The sequence below is a fragment of the Pelodiscus sinensis genome, chromosome 1 (assembly GCF_049634645.1).
Source record: "Pelodiscus sinensis isolate JC-2024 chromosome 1, ASM4963464v1, whole genome shotgun sequence".
Lineage (NCBI taxonomy): Eukaryota > Metazoa > Chordata > Testudines > Trionychidae > Pelodiscus > Pelodiscus sinensis.
The window spans coordinates 294926916-294953606 of NC_134711.1; the positions used below are offsets into that span (position 1 = coordinate 294926916).

The 26691-nt window shown below is 44.8% G+C and overlaps 1 protein-coding gene and 1 long non-coding RNA gene across 9 annotated transcripts in view; one reads left to right on the forward strand and one right to left on the reverse strand.

Annotated features, from left to right (window-relative positions):
- Positions 1-719: 719 nt before the first annotated feature.
- LOC102449048 (uncharacterized) lies at positions 720-21923 on the reverse strand. 7 transcript variants are annotated; one of them, XR_012900705.1, is made up of 7 exons: positions 21697-21914; positions 20606-20662; positions 17434-17489; positions 17266-17299; positions 6728-7024; positions 2444-2527; positions 720-1290 (listed from the first exon to the last, which is right to left on the reverse strand). It is a non-coding gene; the product is annotated as an uncharacterized LOC102449048 (long non-coding RNA). The 7 variants fall into 7 exon arrangements; XR_012900706.1 differs by having other exon boundaries at positions 723-1290; positions 6835-7024; positions 21697-21851; XR_012900707.1 differs by lacking the exon at positions 6728-7024 and adding exons at positions 6331-6413; positions 7061-7189 and having other exon boundaries at positions 724-2527; positions 21697-21923.
- SMAD9 (SMAD family member 9) overlaps positions 21133-26691 on the forward strand; it is a 56671-nt gene continuing 51112 nt past the window's right edge. Inside the window, exon 1 of one of the 2 annotated variants that reach the window (XM_075919157.1) lies at positions 21133-21320. The gene's annotated coding sequence lies outside the window, so the exon portion shown is untranslated. The remainder of the gene's footprint in view (positions 21321-26691) is intronic. The other variant, XM_075919158.1, reaches the window with a different exon arrangement.

A 26691-nucleotide genomic window follows, 5' to 3' on the forward strand; every position in this document is an offset into this window, starting at 1 on the left:
ACATGCAAATATATGCAAATAGCTTCTTTCGCACTGACTGGCATGAATACACAGATTAAGCCAAGTCTACACAACATGCAGACCCCATTTAAGTCAGTTCTGCTGATATTAATAATACACAGTATTTGCCCGATTTCCACCCTATGACAGCACTTTTAATGAACAATGACAGTCCAGGAATTTAACTACTAAAATGCCTATTAACTGAAGACCATTATATTGACTATTTTTTTGTTTTGGTTCCCACCTGTGGGACTGCGTGTTGAGCCCCAGGTAAATCCAAACCGCACTGCGGGCTGTAAACAAAAAGGCCATGGGCTGCATGTTGAGTAGCCCTGGGTTAGGGTAACCTGAGGAGGCAAGTTCCAGCCACGGCTGTGCAGTGGCAGGCTGTGTCCATAAGCTCATCACATTCCCCGATCACTCCTGGTCGCTGCTGCCTCCCCAAGTGTCATTTTAGCTCTGGCCTCTGCTGCCTCCCCCAGTGTCCCTTCATTCTTGACCCCCCTGCCGCTATCCCCACCTCCCCATGCTGGGCTGACTTTGTCCTGGGATTGCTGAGGCAGAGTAAGTCTGTTGTGAAAAGTGGTATCTCTATGTTTATTAATAGCACTTTTCACAGCAGAATTAGTGTCTTGCAAATGTAAAAAACAATCAAAATCCAAAAAAAGGGGCAAATGAAACAAGAAAAAAAAACATGCAAAGCATCTTATTTGTGTTTCTATTCTGTTTAGGTCCAGTGACACAGTAGTTCTCAAACAGAAGTACATGGTAGGGATGTTAAAATGCATTTAATTAAGTAACCGTGTAATCACTGAACATTTTGACAATTATACGCGAGGTGGCTGGTGGTTCCCTGGGACAATGCACAAATCCCTAGTACACAGTATACAGAGATCTTCCAGGAGGCACAACTACTCATTTAGATATTTGCTTGGTTTTACAATAGGATACATAAAAGCAGTGGCAAAATCAGTACAAACTAAAATTTCATACAGAGAAAGCAATTTTTCAGTAATAATGTACTGTGACATTTGTATTTTTTATGTCTGATTTTTTTAAGCAAATTTATGTTTAAATGAGGCAAAAGTTGGACTATGCAAGACAAATCAGATTCCTGAAAGTTTGGAAAGGTTGAGAGCTACTGCAGTGAAAAATAGAGACAACTGTACTTTATTTTTATTATTGAGTCTGAAGCAGCCCAACAATTACTATTTCTAGCAATACGTTTGAATGTAATTTGATCCAATTAATAGTGCTCAGCCAAGTAGTTTTGACATACACTTCCATCTGAAACAAAACATCACAATGAATTAAATGGTATTTAAAGAAACAACAAAGATTATTTTCCTAAATTGTACCTGAGCAAGATAAGATGAGAAATTCCTTAAAACAAGAGGGATAACTGGCAGTTCTTTATGATTAACCTCGCTAGCACTGGTAAGGCTGAACTGATGTGAACAATGGTGGGGCATTTTTGAAAATTCCCATGTAGAGTGCTTTTCCCTAGTTTCCTCATCTTGAAAATATTTGGTTACCTCACTGATGTGGTGTTTGGTGACCCTGGAATGAAAGATACTACAAAAGAATAATTATCAGGGAAACTATGCTGAGTTTATCAGCTTTGCCTGCCCTAACACCCACAAACCAAACAAAGTAACAGCTGAGGAGAAGAGAGCAGATATCTCTGCACACCATGGGTAGTGGGTAAAGGCCCAAATGGGGAAAGCAAGCCCCAGTCCCTCCCCATCTAAGGCTCCCCACCCCATCACAATAGAACCAAGGTTGCTGCCTTCAGCCCCTGAACATCCCTAGGCTTCCTAGTCTCTCCCATTCCATTGGCCCCATCCTTCCCAGCCAGCCTGAGCAACTTGCAACTGGAGACCTGGGCAGCCACGTCACAGCCTGATCCTTCCCGGACAGCCAGAGAGGAGGGCAAAGGCTAGGAAGTTTGGGAAAGGCAATGCCTTCCCTTGCTTATGTTACATACTGCCCACCCAAAAACCCACTGATGTGAGTCTCAAAGAAGGTCTAACACATGAGCCATTAATCAACCTTTCAGTCTCACTTCAAGAGAGCATTAGCTTCCTAAATTTTCTATCTGCAATTTCACAGTTAATAGTTCTGCAGTTTTACATCGGAGTTCTTTCAGAACTCCTGGGTGAATGCCATCTGGTCCCAGTGATTTGTTACTGCTGTTCCAGGGATTAGACACACTAGTCCTAACAAGAAAGCAGTATAGATCTCAGAGCTACCTTACACAGAGGCAGACTTCCTTCTACTACTAAGGCCAACAGAAGTCTTCAGAGCTTTTTGGAAAGAGACAAATGTTCCAGAAGAGTGTCTCTGCCCCTTCCTCCTCTACCACACTTTCTTCATCAATCTAGTATCAGCAGGTTTGATGCCACGGTCAAAAGTTGTGCAGAACCACATTATCGCCCACCTTCAGCCACCTGTTCCAGTTTGGGAACCATCTGCATTTGAGAGACTGGAAACTGGATAACTTCCAATGAATGGGTCCTGGAGACTGTGGACAAGAGATATTATTTTCACTTCCAGTCCCCCACACCCTCTCTTTCCTGTCTCTCTCTGGGGACCTCTCCCCACAAGACATTGCTAGGAAAGGAGATACACTCCCTTCTGCTACTCAGAGTAGTGGAAGCACCCATTGGTGTTCCAGGGTAGGAGGTTGTATGGACACTAAATCAATCATCAAACTCATTCCCAGAGCTTGCACCCTGAAGCCCCTCCTAGATCCCAATCCCCCACCCTGGGCTAAGCCAGGAACCCCTCCTACCCCATTGGCCCAAGACCAGAGGCTGCACCCCAAGTCCCTACCCAGCCTGGTGAAAGTGAGGGAGGATGAAGGAGGAAGGGAGATGGAGTGAACAAAGTGAGGCCTCAGAGAAGGGGTGGAGCTGGGGCAGGCCTCAAAGAAGGGGCAGGAAGGGGGACTCAATGTCTGGGGCAAGAGGAGGTTCAGAGCTGGGACAGGCAGGGGCGGATATAGGGCAGGGTGAGCGGGGCGGCCGCCCCGGGCCCCGCGCTTCAAGAAGCCCCGCGCATGCGCCATGGAAAAGGGGGGCCCCGCGAAATTGTGCTGCCCTGGGCCCCGCAAAATGGTCATCTGCCCCTGGGGACAGGGATTCAGGAAGCAGGCTCTGGCTGGGCACTGTTTAACTGAGATGGCTTCCGGGTGGTGGAGCAGTGGAGTTAAGGCAGGCTTACTCCTGCCCTGGCCCTGCACCACTCCTGAAAGCAGCTGACATGTACAGCACTGGCTCCATGGTGCCATGTGCTACGCCTCATCTACAGGCACTCAGCCCACAGCTTCTACTGGCCACGGTTCCGTTATTGATCAATGGGAGATGCAGGAGTGGTGTTTGCAGGCAGGAGAGCATGTGGGGACCCCCTGCTCTGCCTCTCTCAGGGTCTGCAGCGACATGCCAGCCACTTGCAGGAACAGCAATTACAACAGGGATAATGACTCCACCCGTGACAGTTTAGGTGTGTTAGAAATCACTACTCAAAGAATTACATGTAAGCGTAAGAGAAATGAAAATGATGAACTGCACAGACCAGTCAAAGACCAAAACTAACCCACTTTCCAAGCAATAAAAGTATTAACAACAACCTCCCATGTGTGTGTTGGGTTGGGAGATGAGAGGGAAGGACAGTGTTTGTGAGAATGAGAGACACACTCAGTGTGTGAGAGTGACAGAGATTTGCATTGCCAAGCTCCCTTCATCTCCTTCTCTCAATGTGGAGATGGGGTTCAGGAGTGGGGGGAGGAGGGACACCCTGACATCAGCACTGATTTTCCGGAAAAACTGGCCGGTCTAGACACAGCCAAGAGGATCTTGCAATCATGACTGCCTCATGGTTTGTCTCCTTTTCTGAAACAAGAGCCTTTTATCTCTTGATCAGCGCGAATCCCACCTAGGTTGATAGTGATGAAAGAGGTCTAGGGGCTGCCCTAGTGACCTATGGGAAAGGTGTTTTTTTCATTCCAGTTCTTTATGGACAAGCACCCTCATCACAATAAATAAATAAACATCATGGAAGCAAAGATGCGTAAATGAAGGGAAAATAGAGTGTCACATCTGGTGTCACGGTATTAAATCACTTCTAAACAGTAATTTCTTTCATATGCTACCCAAATACCAGTCCATGTCCATCTCTCTCTCACACACAAACAGAGAGAGAGAGAGAGAGAGAGAGAGAGAGAGGGGCACTGAACAGACCAGCAGCAGAGTCACTGGGCATCGGGCCAGCGGCTGGGATCCTGGGGCTGATAGTGGAGTCCCTGGGTGCAGGGCTGGAGGCCGGGACCCTGGCACAGGGCCAGGCAGGGTGCAAAGCCTGAGGTTGCTACAGCACTCTCCACACCACTACTTCCTGTGCCTGTGCACATGCATGACACTTTTTTCTGGGTCTTTTCTATGTTTTCTAGTCAGCATATTTTTGGGGTAGAAAATGCCTTTATGTAACTTGTAGAGAGATGATAATAATCACACAAATTCATTTTGGACAGTGCAACTTGTCTAGGAGAGCTGTGATCCCTTGCCAAATTGCACTGTCCAGAATGAATTTGTGTGATTATTATTAGGGCTCAAGTTTGTCAGAGATCATGGAAGTCATAAATTCCATGACTTTCCGGGACCTCCGTGATGTCTGCAGCAGCTGGTGTAGCTGCTCAGGTGATCCCGGAGACAGTGACACCAGCCGCTGTTGGAGCAGCTCTGCAAACAGCCTCACAACTTGAGCTGCACCAGCCACAACTCAAGCTGCCTGGGACGACTGCTCAAGACTTACCTGAGCAGTAGTCCTAGAGGTGACAAGAGCAGTGGCATGTGAGCAGCTCTAGGGCAGCTAGAGCTGCCGCTGGCCTCAGTGGCCCCCAGCAGGTCCCTCCCCAGCCCCCCAGAGCAGTGGCCCCCCTCGCTGCCCAGGTAAGTTTTAGTAAGAGATACATAGCATGGACAGGTCACAGGCCATACATTTTTTGTTTATTGCCCAACCTGACCAGGACTTTTACTAAAAATACCCCTGACTACATTGTAGCCTTATTTATTATCAAATACTTATGTGCTCACCCCTACATAGTGGCTAGCTACGACTTGTGCATATCCTGTTATATTTGTCCCCATCCTTTCCTGCACCACTCCAGCCCATTTGTTTGCCTCAACATCTCTAACATCTTGCTTTTAAAATTGTAAGGCTACGTCTACACTGCATGCTTCTTGCGCAAAAATAGTTTCACGCAAGACTTCTTGTGCAAAAGTTCTTGCACAAGAGCACGTCCACACCGCCATGTGCTTTTGCACAAGAGATGTGCTTTTGCACAACAGCATCCACGGCAGTGTGGATGCCCTCTTGCACAAGAAATCTTTGTTGCCTGTCTACACTGCCTTCTTGTGGAAGAGCTCTTGCGCAAGAGGGCTTATTCCTCGTATGGAGAAGAATAATTCTTCCAGAAGAAGCCCTGTTTTCCGACGCTATACTGTAAATTTACTTGTGCAAGAACACACGTGCAGTGTAGACAGCCAGCAAGTTTTTGCTCAAGAATGGCTGTTCTTGCACAAGAGGCATGCAATGTAGACACAGCCCTCAGTCTTTGAGCCAGGGACTGTCATTTATTTTAGGTTTGTACTGCACCTAGCACAATGAGGTGCAACCTGTCTGTGGCCTTTTGCCACTATCTCAATATATATATTAAATAAAGATCATGCCCCTCACCCTTCAACTTCATATATTATATTGCTGTAAGCAATTTGTAGATAGAGATTCACGAGCATCCCTATTGTAAGGCAATCCCCCTTCCATAAAACAAACTCTGGCTTCCCTAATTTTAAAAACTGAGGTGCAGGGGGGAAAAATAGCTTTTGATGTGTGTGGGAAGATGTAAGTTGTTTGGGAAGAATATTTCAATTGTTTGAATCCTAGGGCAGCCTGCACCTTTTTTTTCCTGCTGAGTCACTTGGAGACAGCAAATGTAGAACTACTACTGAGTGAATGTTTAAGTGCTCAGAGTACACTATTCAATACTGCACTTTAGTACTCCTGGGGGAATTCTGCAAGAAAAAATTTAAAATTTTGCAAAATTTTGTACATTTTATTTGTCAAAATAAGGCAATATGTTCATGCCAGTTACAATTACTTTGGTGTTTTATTTCAAAATACCTATCAGCAATTATATCTGTAACAGTACATACAATGAAAAAGATTCAGAAAATGTTTTTGACAAATGGATTCCTTATTAGGCATATTAATACAGAACACTAAATAATCATTCATTTAAACTTCAATGTAGAAATGTATTTCCCACACCTCTCAGAAGCAGTGCAAAGGGCCTTGAGGGTGTCCAGTAATGGAAGGATTGAGGGAGCGGGAAGTAATTGCTGGGAAGGAGCCTAGGTGTGAATTTGAAGGGTTGTTGTGTGGGTTTCAGAGAAGTATGGAACATGTTTTTGTGGGGAGGGATAGATTGTTATGAAGTCTCCCCCATGTAGACCCTGACTGACCCCTCCCCAAAGTAATTCAATCAGGAACATCCTCTGTCCCCATGTATCTTGCATCCCCATTCAGCCACCCCTCTTCCTCCCATGCCTATGTGTCCCAGAACTCCCATTCCCATTCAGCTCCCACCCAGTCCCCCAGTCTGTCCCCCTGCTATGCCTTCTGAACCCCAGTCTGTGACTCCCCACAGAAGCCCCATGTGCCTTACCTGGTCACCCTCCCCTCCATATATTGTGCCTCCTGACATGGCCCCCCCAGGCAAGGCACTGTGAGGAGTCCTGCTTCATCCCTACTTGCAGCTGGGGCTGCTCCCACCTGTCAGCCGATGCTCTGTATTCTTCTTCAAGAGATGTCACTGTGGATGCTCCACGTTGGGTGTCGGTGCATCCCTGCACCTTCACTCAAAGATTTTTACAGCAGTATCTGCACAGGCTGCACACACATGGTGTCTGCCTCACGCGCCAACCATGCCTTCCCCAAGATTCTTGTGGTGGTAACAGCTCACCTAAGGTAAGAAAGAATGATCATTTGTTTTGCTTACCTGGATGATTGCCTGCTCCAAGCGTGGACTTTCGAGGAACCCGTTCAATCCACACAGATGACTGTCGATTTCCAGGGCCGTGGCCTACTAAGGGAAACTGGTTTTCAGCCCTTGACCTGCAGGATGCAACTATACACAGAGTATTGATCAAAATATGGACAGACAGGGCCATACTAATAGCCCCTACATGCTTCAGACAGATATAATACCCATTTCTAACAAGAATGTTTGCCCACTGATTACACTTCCCCTCCTGGGCCTACTATCACAACACAGGGATTGACTATGCCATCCCAATATAACCATGCTACACCTCAACGCATGGCTCCTCGATGGTTCTTTAATGAGGAACTAGACTGCTCTGAACAGGTACAAAGGGTGCTGTTACATAGCAGAACACAATCCATGCATACTACCTATCTCGTGCACTTACGGAGATTCACTCACTGGTGCTCTGCCAAACAAACCTCTTCTGATTCCATGCCTCTTCCACTAATACTTGACTATCTTTTAGAGCTTAAGCTATCAGGGCTATCCCTCAGCTGCAATTATAGTTTTTCACTGCAAGACCGCAGACACCACTATTTTTGCCCATCCCATCACAAAACAGTTCCTCAAGGGCCTCCAGTCCCTGTACTCGGACATTAAACTGACCACTCCACCTTGAGACTTTCACTTACTCCTCACATGAGTGATGCACCAACCACATGAACTGCTAGCAACATGCTCCCTCCAGTATCTCTCCATGGAAACAGTATTTTTAGTTGCAATTACAGCTACCAGACGTGCAGAAGAAATTGGAGTGGTCATGGTAGAAGAAACATGGCTACTCCTCTGAGACTTTTTACCATGGCAGAAGAGTGAGCCCAAGAAGAGGCCACAGAGCAGGTAAGGCCCTAGGCCTTCTCCAACCACTACCCCCTGGGAAGAAATTTGTGGTGCATTCGGAAGGTGACTTTTTCCTTTAAAAGCCACTGCCCCCCTTTGTGAATCAAGAAGTCCTACAAAAAGTCTTACAATGTACCGTGGACAGTTATAGTTGTACGGTGACTGACTATTTGGACTACAGGGACCATACCCCAAACTGAAGGGCTGAATGGGTAGACAGTATAGCTCAATGATGTAATTTAGGAATATGTCTACACTATAGTTAGACACCTGTGAGAGACCTGTTCCAGCTGACTTGGGTTTGTGGGGCTCAGGCTAAGGGCTTGGTTAATTGCAGTATAGGGGTACGTCTACACAGCAGGGCTTCACTCAAAATAAGCTACGCAGCTTGAGCTACGCTAATTGTGTAGCTTAAGTCAAAATAGTTTATTTTGAATTTGGGCGCATCTACACAGCATTTATTTCTAAATAGAGCATTCTTCCTCCAACTTCCCTTAATCCTCGTAAAATGAGGGTTACAGGAGTCAAAGTAAGAAGCCCTGCAGCTGGACATTATTTAGACATTATGTTGAAATAACTGCTTGTAGTGTAGCTGTGCACTTGGTTATTTCGAAATAACATCAGTAATTCTGAAATAGCGGTGCTGTGTAGACATACTCCAGGTGTTTGGGCTTGAACTGCAGCTAGAATTCTAGGGCCCTTCCATCTCTCAGGATTCTAGAACCTGGGGTCATGCCTGAGCCTGAATGTCTACACTACAGTTACACAGTCCCTTAGCTTGAGCCCTGCATGCCTAAGTCAGCTGGCACAAGCCAGCTGTGGGTTAACTGTAGGCTAGACATACCCTTAAATTCACTGCAGGGAGGACCCTGTTGGTGTTAATTCCCACAACGCCTTGAACTGGGATTTGGTGGAGAGGGAGACCCTAGGTCCTCATACTGTACCCCATTAAAGGTCTAACTCCAGAGGTGAGTGAAAAGCTGAAGATCACTGGCTTAAGGGCAAAATAATTACTCCACCACACTGAGTGAGAGACAAGGGGCAGAAAGCTGGGTGATCTAATCACTAGGCTTCCTGGATCTCCAAGGTTCCTTTCTCCACATGGCTCTAAGAGTTCATACAATGAGACCATTCCAACCAGTTCCCAGAATCTGAGAATCTCTGACTCCCCTAATTGCCATTTTGTCTGATTTGTAAACAAAATATGCACCTCTCAGTCATAATAATGTCTTGCTCTTGGTGAGGAAAACCTGAAATCTTGTGCATACTTGTTGTATTTCTAGTCACAGTTTACATACTTGTCATCAACACAATTTATTTTGCCTTTGATTCTTTTCATACAGAAATTGTTGATCTGTAGCCTCCTGCTCAATGAGGTGTTTATTATTTACATATTTAGAAAGAAAAATAATTTTTAGAATTTTTTCCTTTGGTGTTTTCACTAGCCAACGTAACTTTTTCCGTTTCTTTGATTCTGCCATTCTCCCTTTTTTAGTGATTTTTCCCAGCTGCGAAAAAAACAATGTGGGCTATTTAAATACATAAACAAAAACAAACAAACAAAAAATCCAATTAAAAAGACATTGGTTTTACAACTAAGAACCCCTCTGAACTATCTGTTTCCTATGCAATAAAACCTCTGTCTCTGGAGTAACCAAGTTTGTCTTCATTGTACATTCCAATAAGATGTTATTACAGCAGTGTCTTTAATTACATTTCTTGCTATTACATTAGTGCATAGTTACATGGGGTTTTACTGGCTCTAAATGTGTTAGTTTGTAGACCATGGTGCCTTTAAGTCTTGTGATAAAAGAAGGGTAAATATTGGAAGCCAGAAGACATTTTACTCTAAATTTATATGCTATTTTATGCTAGACTGGCAATGGCCTCTACCTAGCAAATGCAGTCCTATTCCTAAAATATTTTGTAATAAAATATTTCGAAGACAGCAAAATATTAAGTGGTAAATAAAAAGAATTTTTATACAAATACATATCTAATAATGCAAAAGTAGCAGGATTCTAGAAATGTGTGTCTCCTTATACTATCAGTGTAAGCACATGGATTTGTTCCATGTTAATCCAATGATTTTACCTAGAGGTAAATGTAAGTGGCCTATGTCTTAAATTAGATCCCTTGTCCTCATCGTGAAAATTATCTGGGCAAGCAAAGTTGGGAAAAGTCTTTGGAGATTACTATAGTCTTCTGCTCCCATTTCTTCTTTCTGTATCCATTTCTTTCCTCTACAGATCAATCCCCATAGCTCTACACCCTGGTACTTTGCCTTTGATTCCTGTTAAGTGAAATTCATTTAATGTGTATAATCCTAGGCAGTTGCTATCAGGAATTGAGAACCATGATACAGAGATTTTCTACAGGAGCACACATGGCTATTCTGTCTGTCTAGCAAATATCAGCTAAGAAGTGATTTCGTAAAATCACAGAAATGCTTGAGTGAACTTCAAAACATCTAGTCTAGTTCTCTACCCTAAGACTTAAGCATACCTCAACCATTCCTTATAGGTGTTTGGAGGCTTTTAAGAACATACTAGACAATTTGTTTCAGTATTTAACTATCTTTAGAGTTGGATAGATTTTTGCTAACTAACCTGTGCAACCCTTGCTGCAAACCAAACCAATTGCTACTTGTCCAACTCTCTGTGGACATGGAGAAATTGATCACTATCCTCTTTATAAGAACCTTGTACATATTTCAAGATTATGTCCTCTCTCAGGCTTTTCTTCTCTAAACTAAATCATGCCCAATTCTTTGAACCTAAAATGGATAAGATATGTGATTAAATGAAAGAGAGGATAGTATAGTACCTGGCTATTCCTAAAAGGGTGAATTTGTTGCATCCATAAATGCCAAAGCTGCAACCCATATTCAATAGAAGCCTGATTCAAAGCCCACTGATGTAGATGGAAAGACTTATTGACCCCAAAAGTTTTGGATTAAGTCTTAACTGTTTAAACATCTTTCTCTGAAAGATTTTAAAGGGCATTTGTGGCATCAGATGTGTAGAACAAATGTGTAGAACAGATGCAGCTTTGGTCTATAAGGTTATGTTTAGACTCCGGACTTCTTTTGGAAGAAGCTTTTCCGGAAGAGATCTTCTGAAAAAGCTTCTTCCGAAAGAGAACGTCTACACAGCAAAAGTGCATAGAAAAACTGATCTGCTTTTTCAACAGATAGCGTCCACACTGAATGAATGCTATCTTGCATTGAAGCTGTGATTACTATGGGCAGAATGGCCACCAGGACACCCTTTGCTGCACCTTTTTCCCCTTTCCTCTTCTTCCGAAAGATCGCCCTCTTCCCTGTCCACACATGCCTTTTACCAAAAGAGCTCTTTCAGAAAAAGGCTTCTTTCTCATAGAAAGAGGTTTACCAACACCGAAAAAAAAACCCTGTTCTTTCGATTTTCTTTTGAAAGAATGCCATTGCAGTGTGGACGTAATTGAAGTTTTGTAAGAAAAATGGCTGTTTTTCCAACAAAACTCTATTGTGTAGGTATGCCCTTAGGGTACGTCTAAACTACATGCCTCTGTCAGCAGAGGCATGTAGATTTGTTTGTTCAGCAAAGGTAAATGAAGCCGTGATTTAAATGATCGCGGCTTCATTTACATTTACATGGCTGCCGCGCTGAGCCGACAAACAGCTGATCAGCTGTTTGTCGGCTCACCGCTAGTCTGGACGTTCCCCCTGTCGACATCAAAGCCCTTTATCGGCAGCCCCGGTAAACCTCATTCCACGAGGAATAACAGGGCTGCCGACAAAGGGCTTTGATGTCGACAGGGGGAACGTCCAGACTAGCGGCGAGCCGACAAACAGCTGATCAGCTGTTTGTCGGCTCAGCGCGGCAGCCATGTAAATGTAAATGAAGCCGCAATCATTTAAATCGCGGCTTCATTTGCCTTTGCTGATCTGCCTAATCTACATGCCTCTGCCGACAGAGGCATGTAGTCTAGACACAGCCTTGGAGAACAGCTATCACTGTTGTGCTGAGACACACTTTTTGGAAATCCCTAAGCTAAGTACTAGATTGGTCCAACTTAAAAAAAACACCATAAAAGACACATTGCTTGACACAGCTGGTTTCAAGCACTAAATTTTCACTCAGGGTCTTTTTCTCTTTACTTCTGCCAGATAGTGTATACAGAGATAAATTTGTCCCACATCAATCAAGTTTTTTAATTAAAAATAGTTTTCCAACACTAACGGCATATCTTGCTCCACTTGTTGAATCTTGCTTTGATCCCAGCTCTGGACAGGCCATGGTAATGAATATTGTGTTGTCGAAGATTTTTCTTTTGTGTTTAAAGAATTTAATAATATCTTTTACATAGGAAAAATATATGTCCTTGTAAAATCTGCATCTTTTAAAATAAAAAATTGGATGGCTGCCCTCATCATTAATTGTGATCATTCTTGCATGTAGAGTTAGTCTGCCATTTATCAAAGGTGTTAAAAAAGGTGAATGTTTCTTAAATTGCTAGACTCACATCCCTTGTGATGATCCTATTTCTTCTGACAGAAGCTGATAGCAGCCCATGAAAAGGAAAACATGAATTTCCTGCTTACTTGTTTCATACTATTGTTGTAAAAGGCAAAATACACAACAGTGAAGAAAACACATGGGCATGGTAGGCTCTAAATAACCAATCATATACACAAAGGCTATGTCTACATAACCATGTTATTTCAAAATAAGTTATCTCCAAAAATAACTATTTCAAAATAAGCTTAGTCCTCTTCACAAGCAGGAGTTATTATTTCAAAATAACAAGCCCAGTATTTTGAAATAACAGGCTTGATAGTGTGGATGCTCACTTTGTTATTTCAAAATTTTGAAATAACTCCGTAGGGTAGACATGCCCAATAAATGCTATGTGGAAAAGAAGCAACTACAGGGGGACATGATAGAGGCCTATAAAATCATGAATGGTGTGGAGAAAATAAATAAGGAAAAGTTATTTTCTCCTTCCCATAACTCAAGAACTAGAGGCCACCAAAAGAAATTAATAGGCAGCTAGTTTAAATCAAACAAAAGGAAGTCAACTTTTGGAACTCCCTGCCAGAGGATGTTGTGAAGACCAGGTCTTTAGCAGGGTTCAAAACTGAGCTAGAAAAATTCATGCAGGATAGGTCCATCAATGGCTATTAGCTAGGATGGGCAGGAATGATATCCCTAGCCTCTGTTTGTCAGAGCTGGGACTGGGCGAAAATGGATGGATCACTTGTTGTTCACCTGTTCTGTTCGTTCCTTCTGTGATACCTGGTATTGGCCACTGTTGGAAGGCAGGATACTAGTCTAGGTGGACCTTTGCTCTGACCCAGTATGGCTGTTCTTATATCTATATACACACACATACACACACAGCAACTCAGGATGATTTCTAAACATACAAAATACTAAGCACCATTAGAGGCCTCTCAAACTATTTAAAGGGATACTGAGCTATTCTTATACAGTAGGGCTGTGTCTAGACTGGCAAGTTTTTCCGCAAAAGCACCTGCTTTTGCGGAAAAACTTGCCAGCTGCCTACACTGGCCACTTGAATTTCCACAAGAACACTGACTTCCTACTGTCTGAAATCAGTGCTTCTTGCGGAAATACTATGCTGCTCCCGTTCGGGCAAAAGCCCTTTTGCACAAAGCTTTTGCGCAAAAGGGCCAGTGTAGACAGCTCAGATTTGATTTGCGCAAAATAGCCCTGATCGTGAAAATGGTGATCGGGGCTTTTTTGTGCCAAAGTGCGTCTAGACTGGCACGGACGCTTTTTCGCAAAAAGTGCTTTTGAGGAAAAGCGTCCATGCCAATCTAGACGCTCTTTTCCACAAATGCTTTTAACGGAAAACTTTTCCGTTAAAAGCATTTGCGGAAAATCATGCCAGTCTAGACGTAGCCTAGTAGTACAGCTATAAAGGCAACAAAAACAAACTAATCTACTATGCACTGAGTAGTTTTAGAATAGATGCTTCTGCAGAGTCTTAAGAGGAAACAAGTCAGCATGAAACAGATGTTATTAAGTTGACCTGTCCATATATTTAAATACTTCCAAAACACACTAGTCTTCTTTCATCATGTCCCTCTCATCTTCCTTCCTCCAAAGCCGCCCTCTCCTCCCTGAAATATGAAGTAAAGCATTTATCTGAGAAGAGAATACCTGAGCATGCTTCATGCTGCCAGCACTAAACCATCCTTAGAATTTCTAAAAATTAGATTTCCTTGTGGAAAAAAATCTATACCCAATAGAGAATTTTAACAGATTAAACAGGTATTGATCGCAAAATTAAAACCTACTGAATGCTTAGGTATAGTTGATTTGATTACTTATGTGTAAACAGAATTATATCCAGTTATACTTGGTACTTTTAAAGGGCCAGTTTTATATAGCTGAAAACAATTATGAGAAAAGGGGCTTTGTGAAATAATTTAAACAGAAAATGTGAATAACGAGGAATTGTTGAAGAACATTTTACTATATGACCCAAAAAAGTCACATTTCCACAAATGAAGAACAAAAACTATTAGACCTTTCCTTCCTTCCTTCCTTCCTTCCTCCCTCCCTAAGCCAGGAAGTGAAAACAACTATTTAAAAAATTGATAGCAATGAATATAAAATACAAGCCAAGAATTTTAGGAAAATGTATAAGAGAAGCAAAAGGACAGAGAAGAAATCTATAGGCAGCAGAGTTAAGGACAGTAAGTAGCAGTTTAAGTACATCAAGAACAAATGAATCCTAACAATGGTAAACAATGGTAGATAGATAGATAGATAGATAGATAGATAGATAGATAGATAGATAGATAGATAGATAGATAGATAGATAGATAGATAGATCAGAAAAGGAAGAACTAGTCAATAAATGTGTTCTATATTTGGGAAAAAGCAAGATGTATTTATATCATATGATGATAAAATGCTTTCTATTCCTACAGTAATTAAGATGCTAAACAGCATCTACTAAAGTTAGACATTTTTAAATCAACAGGTGCAGATATCTTGCATCAAAGAAATTTAAGATCTGGCCAGGGAGCCATCTGGACCATGATTTTCAATAAGTCTCATTACCCAGGAAAAGTTCTAGAAAACTGGAGGAACACTAATATTGTCTTTAATTAAAAGGAATACACAGGATGATCCAAGTGACTTATGTTATGTCTACACTACAGAGAAGATCAAAGTTGGCACTGTCAAACTTCCAGGGTTCAAATAAGTAGGTCTAGTGAAGACAGCTAATTCAAACTGAGAGGGGAACTCCGGTCGATGCTAAGGATGTTAAGTAACAGCTAATTTACTAGTTGAGTAGTCGATGGAATTTCCATTGACTACTCAACTAGTCGACAGGCACTTCCACATTCCTCCTTTGTAGAGTCCCATCGGTAGCGGAGGAATGCGGAACTCTGTGTGCTGCTGACTCCGGGCTGCACACGGCGTGCCAGCTTTGAAATGTACAGGAGTCCCCAGTGTGGGCTCCACGCTGTGCGTCTGCTCTGAAATGCCACACGGAGCCGTGGTCAGCTGGGGACTGCCCAGCTGATCCCAGGCTCTGCACAGCATTTCAGCAGAACCTGGGATCAGCTGGGGAGGCTCCAGCTGACCCCGGGCTCCACGCGCAGCAGCACCACACAGCTGATCCCAGGCTCAGCTATGCAGCGCTGCCACTTTGAAGTACCCCCACTTCCCCCCCCTTTGCTGCCTCTATCTGATAGAGGCAGCAAGGGGGGGGATCGATTAGTCGACTGACTATCTGTTAAGCAACGGGGGGAGGGATAGCTCAGTGGTTTGAGCATTGACCTGCTAAACCCAGGCTTGTGAGCTCAATCCTTGAGGGGACCATTTAGGAATCTGGGGCAAATCTGTCAGGGATGGTACTTGGTCCTGCCATGAGGGCAGGGGAGTGGACTCAATGACCTCTCAAGGTCCCTTCCAGCTCTATGAGATAAGTATATCTCCATATATATTATATTAACATCCCTAGCCAATGCCAGTAGTCCTGCTTCCATGAGGAGTAAGGAAAGTTGAAGGCAGAGTGTTCTCCCTTCAACTTCCTGCAGTGTTGACAGTGCCTAAAGTCGAGTTAAGGTACTTCAGCTACGCAATTAACATAGCTGAAGTTGCGTATCTTAATTTGACTTTATCCCATAGTGTAGACATATCCTTACACACCTGTCAGTCTGGTGTTCCCAAGTAAAACAGTGGAACAGCTGCATCAAAGAGCATTGCCTGTAGCGCACGCTGTTGGCTACAATGGCTTTACTGAAGCACGCCTCAGTTTTCATTTAACTCTGCTCTCCTGCCTCTTAATTCCACACAGGCCAGATGTTCAAAATATTTCTCCTTCTGGGGTCCAATTTTTCTAAGTCCTCCAAATCTTTCTGAAGAAAATTAAAACGTAAAGTCTTCATCCCAGTTTTAACTGGGCCCTGAGGATCTGTCTTCCCCTCTGTTTCAACACTCCCTAAAGCGAACAGACTCCCATTTCCCCTCCTCAAGGGTCTGCCTTCTTGCTCTCTCAGCACCTTTTGCTTTGAGTTTGGCCTTCTTCACAGACCTTTCTTGTGTAGATTTGACTAAGGGCCCTTATTCCTGGCAGTATCTGCAAGCATCTTCCCCACAATTCACAGCTCTCTTTCCCAGCCTCCACACTCCTCCTTTATAAGGTCCAGAGGCCTTTCTGGAAGCAATAATGGGCAGCAAGTAATTACTCCAGGTGCACTGGACCCCCATCACTTTCACTCCCGTTTATGGGGCCAGACACACTGTGGCAGGCTAATATGGAATAATGCTAATTAATTCAAGTTTATGAAAAACAGATCTTGTCAAACTGACATTAATAAGCTTACAAGTTTGTCAATAAAAATAGTAAGTGTTGATTTAACATACTTGGAGTTCTGTAAGACTTGGTTTCACACAACATTTTGATTAAGTAATTGGAATGATGCAAAATTGACATGGCACACACTGAATGGATTAAAAGATGACTAATGGATAGGACTCAAATCTTAATTGTAAATGGGGAATCAACACAGAGCAGAGGATGTCTAGTGAGATCCCACAGGACCAGTTCTTGACCCTGTGCTACTTAACATTTTTCATGAATGACCTGGAAGAAAACAAAATCATCACCAATGAAATCTGCAGATGAGATAAAGTTTGGAGGAGTGATAAATAAGGAGGAGGACAGGTCACTGAAATGGAGCGATTTGAACCTCTTGGCAAGGTGTGCACAAGCAAATAATATATGTTTCAGTACAGACAAATAATAAGGTAATACCTATAGGAAGAAACAACATACACCGTACTCACAGGCTGGGGGGCTGAATCCTGGAAATCAGTGACTCTGAAAAAGATGTTTATAGATAGGAAAATCAGATGAATGTGAATTCCCAGTGCAAGACTGTGGGGAATAAGGCTAATGTAATCCTTGGATATAAAAAAGGTGAATTTTAAGTAGAAGTAAGAAGGTTATATTACCTCTGTATTTGGCACTGGTGTGGCCATCACTGGTATACTGTGTCCAGTTCTGGTGTCTAAATTCAAGAAGGATATGGAAAAAGGAAATATTTCATCCAGTCCAGACAATCACTGGGGAAGTAATTTCTTGTAACATATACTTCAGCCCATGATGGCAAAACATAAGAATAAAAATGGAAACTGAGTAATTGGAGAACATTATCATTATCTATTGTACCCAATTGCTTTCAAGGCACCAGTACTACAGGTCACTAAAATAAACTGAAAAAAACAACAAATAGTCTGGTAGCACTTTATAGACTAACAAAACATATAGATGGCATCATGAGCTTTTGTGGGCACAGCCCACTTCTACAGATGACCTGAGTGTTGGATGTCTAGGACCAAAATAAATAGCAGAGACGGGGGAGTGGGGTAGAGTGGAAGAAGGGAAAATTGGGAGGGGCGGAGAACAAGCAAAGGCAGTGGGTAAAAAATATATCAAGGAAAAGCTGAGTCTATAAGCACCTAAAGACTAGATAGTCAAGGGGGCAGATAAGAACCATTAAATAGCAAACAACAAAGAGTCAGGAAACACTTAAAGACTGATGAAACATCTAGATGATATCATGAGATTCTTCAAAGACAAAGAACCATTGTCGCCCTTATTGTTTGATAGGTAGATAATGACCTAACCATCCAGTATGAGGTGTGAGAATTGAATTTGGGAATGAGCTGAAGCTCCAGTCCTTCCCTGTGGATTTGGCTTCTGTAATTGGTTTGTAACAAAGCAGCCACTTGAAGATCTGTTAATGCATGCCCAGGGAGATTAAAGTGTGCCCCCACAGGATTTTGTATGTTCCCTTTATGAATATCTGATTTGTGTCCATTAATTCTTTCACATAGGGACTGTCCAGTTTGTCCAATATATATTGCAGTGGGGCATTGCTGGCATTTGATGGCATAGATTAAATTACTGGATGTGCAGTTGAATGACCCTCTGATTTGGTGGTTTATGTGGTTGGCTCTAGTAATGAGTTTGCTTGTATAGCTATGTGGGCAGAGTTGGCACCATGGCTGATTGCAGGGATGGGTTCCTGGATGTTTGTGATGTAGCTGTGCAACAAGGGTATTGGAAAGAATACGTTTCAGGTTGGGGGGGGGGGTGTCTATAAGCGAGAATAGGCCTTTCCCCCAAGGCCTCTGACAGTGAGGCAATGTCTACACGGCAAGGTTTTTGCGCAAAAACCCATGGAGCGTCCACACCTCAAATGCGCTTTTGCGCAAGTAAATGAACAGTAAAACGGCAGAAGGGAGGGCTTTTTCCAGTGTTGGTAAACCTTATTTTACGAGGCATAACTCCTTTTTGCACTACAGCTATTGCACAAAAAGACAAGTGTGGATGCTCCAGAGGAAAAAAAGAGAAAAATGGGAAAAAGCACAGGTGCTCTGATGGCCATTCTGTGAATGGCCATCAGAGCATTCTTGCGCAAGAACGTCCATGCAGTGTGGACACTCTCTTGCGCAAGAAGTTTTTGCGCAAAAACTCTTGCACAAAAGGCTTCTTGCACAAGAAGCACGCAGTGTAGATGTAGCCTGAGGGATCGTTTTCCAAGATAGGTTGTAGATTGTGGAGAGGTTTGAATTGTGGACTGTGGGTGATGACGTGGAATTCTGTTATTTTCTCTTCTGGGTGTATCTTGAAGTAGTTCATGTCTGGGTACTTTTTTGGCTCTGTCAATTTGTTTTTTCACTTCTCCCAGGTGGGTATTTCAGTTTTAGGAAAGCTCTATAAAGATCCTTTAGGTGTTTGTCTCTGCCTGTGGGATCAGAGAAAATCCAGTTGTATTTTAGGGCTTAGCTGTATACAATAGATTGAAAAATGTGTCTGGGATGGGAGCTGGAGGCATGAAGGTAAGTGTAGCGGTCAGTGGGTTTCCGGTATAGGGTGGTAGAGATTTGTCCATTTTTTAATTGTATTGTAGTTTCCAGGAAGTGGATTTCCCATGTGGACTGGTGCAGGCTGAGGTTGATGATGGGGTGGAAGTTGTTGAAATCCTTGTGAAATTCTTCGAGAGTTGGATATAACAGGATAACCATTCACAAGGTTAACGGATAAGCCTGGGCTTATCAGTTACCATGAATAACATGCAGGTTCCTGCCTGGGTCCTGAGGAGCTGGCTGCCACCTGGCACTGCAGGCTTTGTATCAGAGCCCACAGTGCTGGGCAAGAGCCCATAGCACAGGGCAGTCAGTGCACACTGGGAGCTGGCTTAAAAGCTGGCTCCTGGGGCACTGGCTGCCAGCCCGCATGGCATAAGTGTAACCGCGTAACCACTGAGATTTTCAGCGGTTACATGGTTACCCAGTTACCTTCATTTTAACATCCTTATTTCATACCAAATTGGGTGGTCTAAGCTCTTACTATTTAGGAGGAGTTCTAAATTCACAAGTACCTGTTATATCTGGGGACTTCTGTTGCCAGTAACTGTAGCCGTAGAGATCACTAGTGGCTTTCATTTCTCTTTAACTCTACGTATCATGGGTTTTATAATACATTTTGTTATAGGCTGTTACACAGTGTGCAAATGATTAAATATTTAATAGCTAATATCTAATTTTGCAAATAGGTAATATGTCTGACAATATTAACTTTTTACAAATTATGATCTCTGGACAGTTTAATCTCTTAAATTGATGTAATAGTCCGAAACATCCTTACATATGTGGGTTCATGTTATTTACAAAATGTTTTGTCTTAAAAGGGCAAAAGGAAGGCTCTATGAGCCTCATGAAGAGTGCTCCACAGTGGAGAAGAAAAGCCTTATGCCTGTAGTAAGCATAATGCCTTCAGGGTTCCTGGGGTGAAGAGGAGCAAGATTGCTGTCAATGCTAGCTTCCCCCCATTTGTGCTTTTGACTCCTAGATGGCGGTGCCAGCAGGGTCCTTCAGAGCCTCTCACCTTCCAACACACTTTTGTCAACCCGGCAGTAATTTGTCCCATTATCTATTAATGCACAATATAGATCACTATAACACTGTATAGGGCAGGGTAAGGAAGAAATGGTGTAACACATTTTATAAACACTCTTATCTTCTGTTGCAATGGAGAGACAAACACACAGCTGCCTATTAACGCTGAATGAATTATGAATAAACTCATTACAAATGTACACCCAGCATTAAGTATTACCTGGCAGTGTGACATCCTTGAGTGTGAACAAGTGTCTCCAGGGAAAGGCCACTGCTTCTGACAGGAGGGATGCAAAGAGGTGACTTATTAACTATCTACTACCCTGCTTTTCCCACCACCATGCATGCTGGCAGCTCTATATCACTAGCCATCTGCATTCTCCAACAGCAGCCCCCCAAGCAGCCAAGTGAAGTCTCAGCCTCTGTACCAAAGTGAAAAACACTAGCGCGGGAGATTGGGGGGCCTGTTTGTCCAGGGTTTGCAGAGTGCCTGGCGCCCTGGGGCAGAAGTGCCCGTTGACACAGCGCCTGGTTCCCTGGGGCAGAGGGGCCGGTTTACACAGCGCCTGGCGCCCGGGGCTGCTGTCACTGCATACCCAGCACCCCCTGATGAGGAGCCAGCAGCGGCGCTGGCGGGAGCGGAGCAGGGGCGCTGTGATGGGGCGCAGGGGTCCGGCGAGCCCTGCCCTCCCCCCCCCCCGCACGGCCGCTAGGGTGGGCGTGAGCAGCGCCCAGGGGCGGCACCGCGGCAGACGCGCTGCCTGGCCGCGCTCCAGCTCGGCGCACTAATACAGGCTCGGCGGCGGCTCCAGCCTGACTGACGCCGGCCGGGACTGCTGCTGCTGCTGCAGCCGCCCCTCTGCAGCCCTGTCCCCGCCGCGGCAGCGAGTGGCTGGGCGAGCCGCGCTCCGCAGCGAGCCCCGCGCGGGCGGCAGGTAGGAGCCGGGGGCGCGGCGCGGGTGCCTGGCGGAGCCTGCCGCGGGCTGCCCGCGCCCTCCCGCCTCGCGCGGCAAACTTCTGGCGGGGCGGCAGCCGGGCGCGGGGGGGGGGGCACGTGCGCGCCCGCACCTGGGGGGCCGGGGAGCTTTGCGAGGGGCGCGGGAGGGCCGGCTCCGCGGCCGGGGTGTGCGCGGAGGGGGCTGCGCTGGCCAGGCACTGAGCTGAGGCGCGCTCTCCGGGAGTGCCGCGGAAAGGAGCGCACCTCAGCCGCGGCTTCCCGAGCCCGGTCCGGGAGAGGCAGTGACAGACATGGCCTCACCCCGGGGTGGGTGCGTCCAGCTCGTCCCTGGCTTTGCTCTGCATTGTACTTACCTTCCAGGCGTGCAAACCCAAGTTCAGTGTCTGCTGCTCAAGTGTTTCTCAGCTGCGACGCGGATTGTTTCCTTGGGCTACAATATGCTTGTGTATCTCCCCCCCCACCCCCTCGCCCCTTTTGCTGACTGCTGCTGCTGCTAGCCCCCTGTGCCAGAGATTTGCAAGAGGGAGGGAGGGGGAGAACAGATACAGGAGACAAACTGACGCCAGTATTGTGATCGCAAGGAGGAGCACAAGGAAAAACACTTTTATGGATGGCTAAGCGCTGACATGTCTTCCCACGATGATGATGTCTTCCCTTCTCACTTCAGCGGGGGGGGGAAACATATGGCACGTTTTGAAATACTTTTTTCTTTTCATATTTCATTTTGTTGTCTAGCAAGCTCGCTACTGGAAGTGCCTGCCGATGAAACATCAGTAATTGCCAGCTTTTGTTAGCACATTTGTGTAACTAGCATACCGATCTGAGTCAGATCAGTGCCTTCTGGTTTCTACCATTAAGTAGTAGTTCCAAAACAATAGTCTCAGATATGGGGGGGGAGAGGGGAGAAGAGGGGGACATTTTTTTAAAGCATGCCTGGACAGCTGCAAATGGAGGAAATTAATATATAGTGGGTGACTTCCTGGTGTTTATACTTTCACTCTGAATGTTGATGAACTGTTACCTTTGTTCTTGCTTTAAAGGACTCACTAGTGTGAGTAAATATGAACAATACAGGTATACTTAAATATTTACTTCACATAAATGGAAAACATAAATTAACAACATAATCAGCCTCTCAGTTAATGAGTTTTCCCTAAAACTCACAGAAGTCGGAAATAAGATACTAGTTCTTGGAATATATTCAAGTTTGTGATTGTTCAGGAAGAACAGTGCAGATAAGACAAAGATTCAGTATTTTATAAATAAGATACATGTAAGAACATGCTTATAAAGAGAGTGTCTTTAATGTTAGGAACATATTATCTTCTCATTTTCTGCAGTGTAATCTAAAGGAGGTATTATAAAATTTGTCTATGAGCAATGAATCCCCACAACAATGATTTGGACCCTGTCATCACTCAGACTTCATCCTTTTAATTGAGCCAGACAACTCCCTTATTTTAGATTTAGGTACCAATGCCATTGCTTATCTGCACAACATTTATTGGCTGGTTTGAGTTTGATCCTATTTGCTTTTAAAACAGGAAAATAATTTTTACTACAGTTCCTTTGTTATATCAGTTTAAGTATATAGGAGCAAAGTTTTTGATAAGTGAAATTTGTTGAGATATTTATATTAAAATCAGAAGGATAGTCGTGTTAGTCCGCAACCGCAAAAACGAGGAGTCCTGAGGCACCTTAAAGACTAACAGATTTATTTGGACATAAGCTTTCATGGGGAAAAACCCACTTCATCGGCTGTGTCATTGCCTATGAAAGCTTGCGTTAGCCTTTAAGGTGCCACCAGGCTCCTTATTGATATACTATAGCTATATATTCACTGAGGTCTACAGTAGGGGTGAGTGGGTAACTGGTTCACCCAGTTACTGAGTAACCAGTACCCTAGAGCAGCCGGCTGCAGGGAGAGGGCTGCTCTAGCCCTATGAGGGTCGGGAGCTGCCCTCCCCCACATGCTGGGCAGCTGGCTCTTGTTGCTGTCCCATATCCATTCCTGGTGCGGAAGCCCCCTCCCCTCATGTGCGTGGCTGCTGGCCCTGCCCCCCATGCAGGGGGAACTGGTAGTGGCAGCCAGGAGCTTGGGGGAGGAGGCTGGGAACATAAACCAGCCCTCCCCCTGTTCGTGCGGCTACTAGCTCCTGCTGTCCCTCCCCGCATCGGGGCCAGCAGCAGCAGCCCTGCACAGGGGTGAGTAGGGTTGCCAGGTAGACCCCGCCAAAAAACCAGACACACTTGATTGTAGGTGAGCGGGGGAGAGAACTGGCCGGGAGGGGCGGGAAGCAGAGCTGGCGGGGAGGGGGTGGTATCCGGGGGCCGCAGGGCTGGCCGGGAGGAGAGGGGGGTGGGAAGCAGACCTGGCAGGGGGAGGGGTGCAGCCACTGGCCACAGCCGGAGTCCTTCAGGCTGCACCCCCGGCAGGCACTCCCTTTAGTTGCGAGCAGAAGCCAGGCGGGGGAGGGGCTGGAAGTCACTCCCCCTGCCAGGCTTCTCCGTGCAACCAGAGGCTCCCAGCTGGGAGGCGGGGCCGTGATTGGCGCTGGGAGCCTCTGGTCTCATGCAAAAGCTGGGTGGGGGGAGTGGCTGGGAGTTCGGGTCCCCGCCCCACCCGGCTTTGGCATGCGGCCCCACCTCCCAGTCGCTCCCCCGCCCTCACCAGGTTTCCGTCAGGCACCCAGCCGGAAATTCAGAAAATACCTGAATACCGGACAGATGGTGCAAATATCAGACTGTCCAGGGTAAGGTGGGTGTGAACAGGATCTGCTTAATCGGTTAACTGATTAAACCTAAGGTTTTACCAGTTAACTGATTAACTGGGATTTTACATCCTTAGTCTACAGTGGTTTCAAAATCTTGTCTCTGTCTTGCTTTTCTAGAAGAGGGAGATGTAAATGTATTCTTCATTTTGTTACTAGCATTTAGAAACACCAGCAATTTTGCAAAAATAACTAATATGGACCTAGTGTATTTTATTAATACTTACTATGGTAATAAAGGTTGTCAAACCATTAAATGCATCCAGAATCTGACACAGACACTTTTGTTTATGTATAAGCCGAAATTAAGTACCCAGTATACGTCCCCAGTGCCTTACAACACTCATTTTCACAATGTGCTTATGAGGTAGGTATCTATTTTAACACGTTTGTCCAAATCCAAGAGACACATACATATATATCCAAAACATATATTGAGAATAGATATGTGTGGTGGAATCTCCCATTGTAAATCAGTGGTAGCACTTGCATTAACTGCAGGGGAGCACAATCTGGCCTAAACCCCTGGAATTAGACAAAAGTCCCTCACGGAGGTGGAAGTCTTTTTTCGCCAGAACTGGGTATGTGTTATGATTTTGTCACATAGCAATGTGAACGCTCTCTGGGTGTGGTCACTAAAAGGGTTTTTTGCCAACACAACAAAATGTTACAAAACATTGGACAGTTGCCCCCGCCTCCTTTTTTACAAACTTTCTTCATCTTAACTATCTGCAGTTATCAGTTAAGGAGACAAAGGGTTGAATACTATTTTGAATTTTAAATTGTCGTAATACTCATGGTCAGGCTAATCCATCTTTATAAAGTTTTATTTTCCCCTTGTTTAATTCAGAGGATGATAGCTGTTAATTACTAGTGATCTCTAATCAGAGTGTTAAGTAGAGTATTACTACTGATGACAATGGCTTTCAGCAATTCCAATATGCGCTCGATTGTGCCTTTTGATTTAAATTAATTGATGAAAGCCTGTGCTTTTGATTAATTTGTCCATTGCAAATAATATACAGGCAGTCCCCGGGTTATGTACAAGATAGGGACTGTAAGTTTGTTCTTAAGTTGAATCTGTATGTAAGTCGGAACTGGCATCCAGATTCAGCCGCTGCTGAAACTGATCAGTTTCAACAGCGGCTGAATCTGGACACCAGTTCTGACTTACATACAGATTCAACTTAAGAACCCCAGGCGTCCCCAAGTCAGCTGCTGCTGAAACTGGTCAGCAGCTGATTCCAGGAAGCCCGGGGCAGAGCAACTCTGCCTCGGGCTTCCTGTAGTCAGCCGCTGGTCAGTTTCAGCAGCGGCTAACTTGGGGACGCCTGGGGCAGAGCAGCTCGGGTGCTGCTGGGTTGGTCCAGTAGCGCGGCTGCTCCTCGGCGCTACTGGAGCAACCCAGCAGCACCCCAGCTGCTCTGCCCCAGGCGTCCTGATTCAGCCACTGCTGAAACTGATCAGAAGCGGCTGAATCAGGACTCCTGGGGCAGAGCAGCTGGGGTGCTGCCGGGTTGGTCCAGTAGCGCCAAGAAGCGGTGCTGCAGGACCAACCGGCAGCGCCCCACCTGCTCTACCACAGGCCCTGGGCTTTGCTCCACGTCTCCCTGGTCTGCTGGGGGGGGGGCACTAGCTGCGTCCCCCCCCCCCAGCAGACCAGGGAGACGCAGAGCAAAGCGGCGGAGGACCCGTGCCGGACCGCGGCGCTTCCAGCTGATCTGGAAGCGGCCGCGGGTCCGGCCCCGGGTCCTCCGCTGCTTTGCTCCCCGTCTCCCTGGTCTACTGGCTCCCCCAGCAGACCAGGGAGACGGGGAGCAGATTTTCTCGCCCCGGAGGAGGCGGGCGGCGGGACCAGGCGTCCCGCCGCTCCAGTCCTCCGGGGCGAGAAAATCCCCGTTCGTAACTGCGGATCCGACATAAGTCGGATCTGCGTAACTCGGGGACTGCCTGAATTGTAATAAATACTAGTGAGTATTTGCATAGATTCTATTTGCCCAGAACATTCTTTGGAAATAAGTGTTGGGAATAGGGTAGGGGGAGGAGGAGATAGCATGTTAAATATTTTAAGTAAAAATAATATAACCAAAAAAGCCCATATATGCAGTTGATGGTTGTTCTTGACTGATTTCCTGCTACTGGTTGGTACCAACAACAATATGAATGTACATTAGCAGCACAAAATAATAAATTAATGACAATATAAGAGTGCTGTTTTAGTACTCTGAGAGCATTTGCTATAAGACAAAAATTAGAAACAGAATTCAGTTTCATAAAATGACCTTTCAAAAAACAACCTGACTAATTTGCAGTGTCAGTTTTTTTGTGTCATGTTTAAATAATACGATTATTATAAGCACATTTTCATTCTATAAATACTCAAGAGTCTGTGACTGGTCCTGAGAATTCTGTTGTTTATTTTTAGTTAACTCAATATCTTGCAGTCTCTACTCAAGAGAGCAGTACCAAAGGGTTACATGATTTGACCCAAGACTACTAAAATCATTTCTAGAAAATATGCTTGAGTTAGTATTAAGCTGAGATACCAGATTTGTGTTACAGATGCATCTGGCTTTC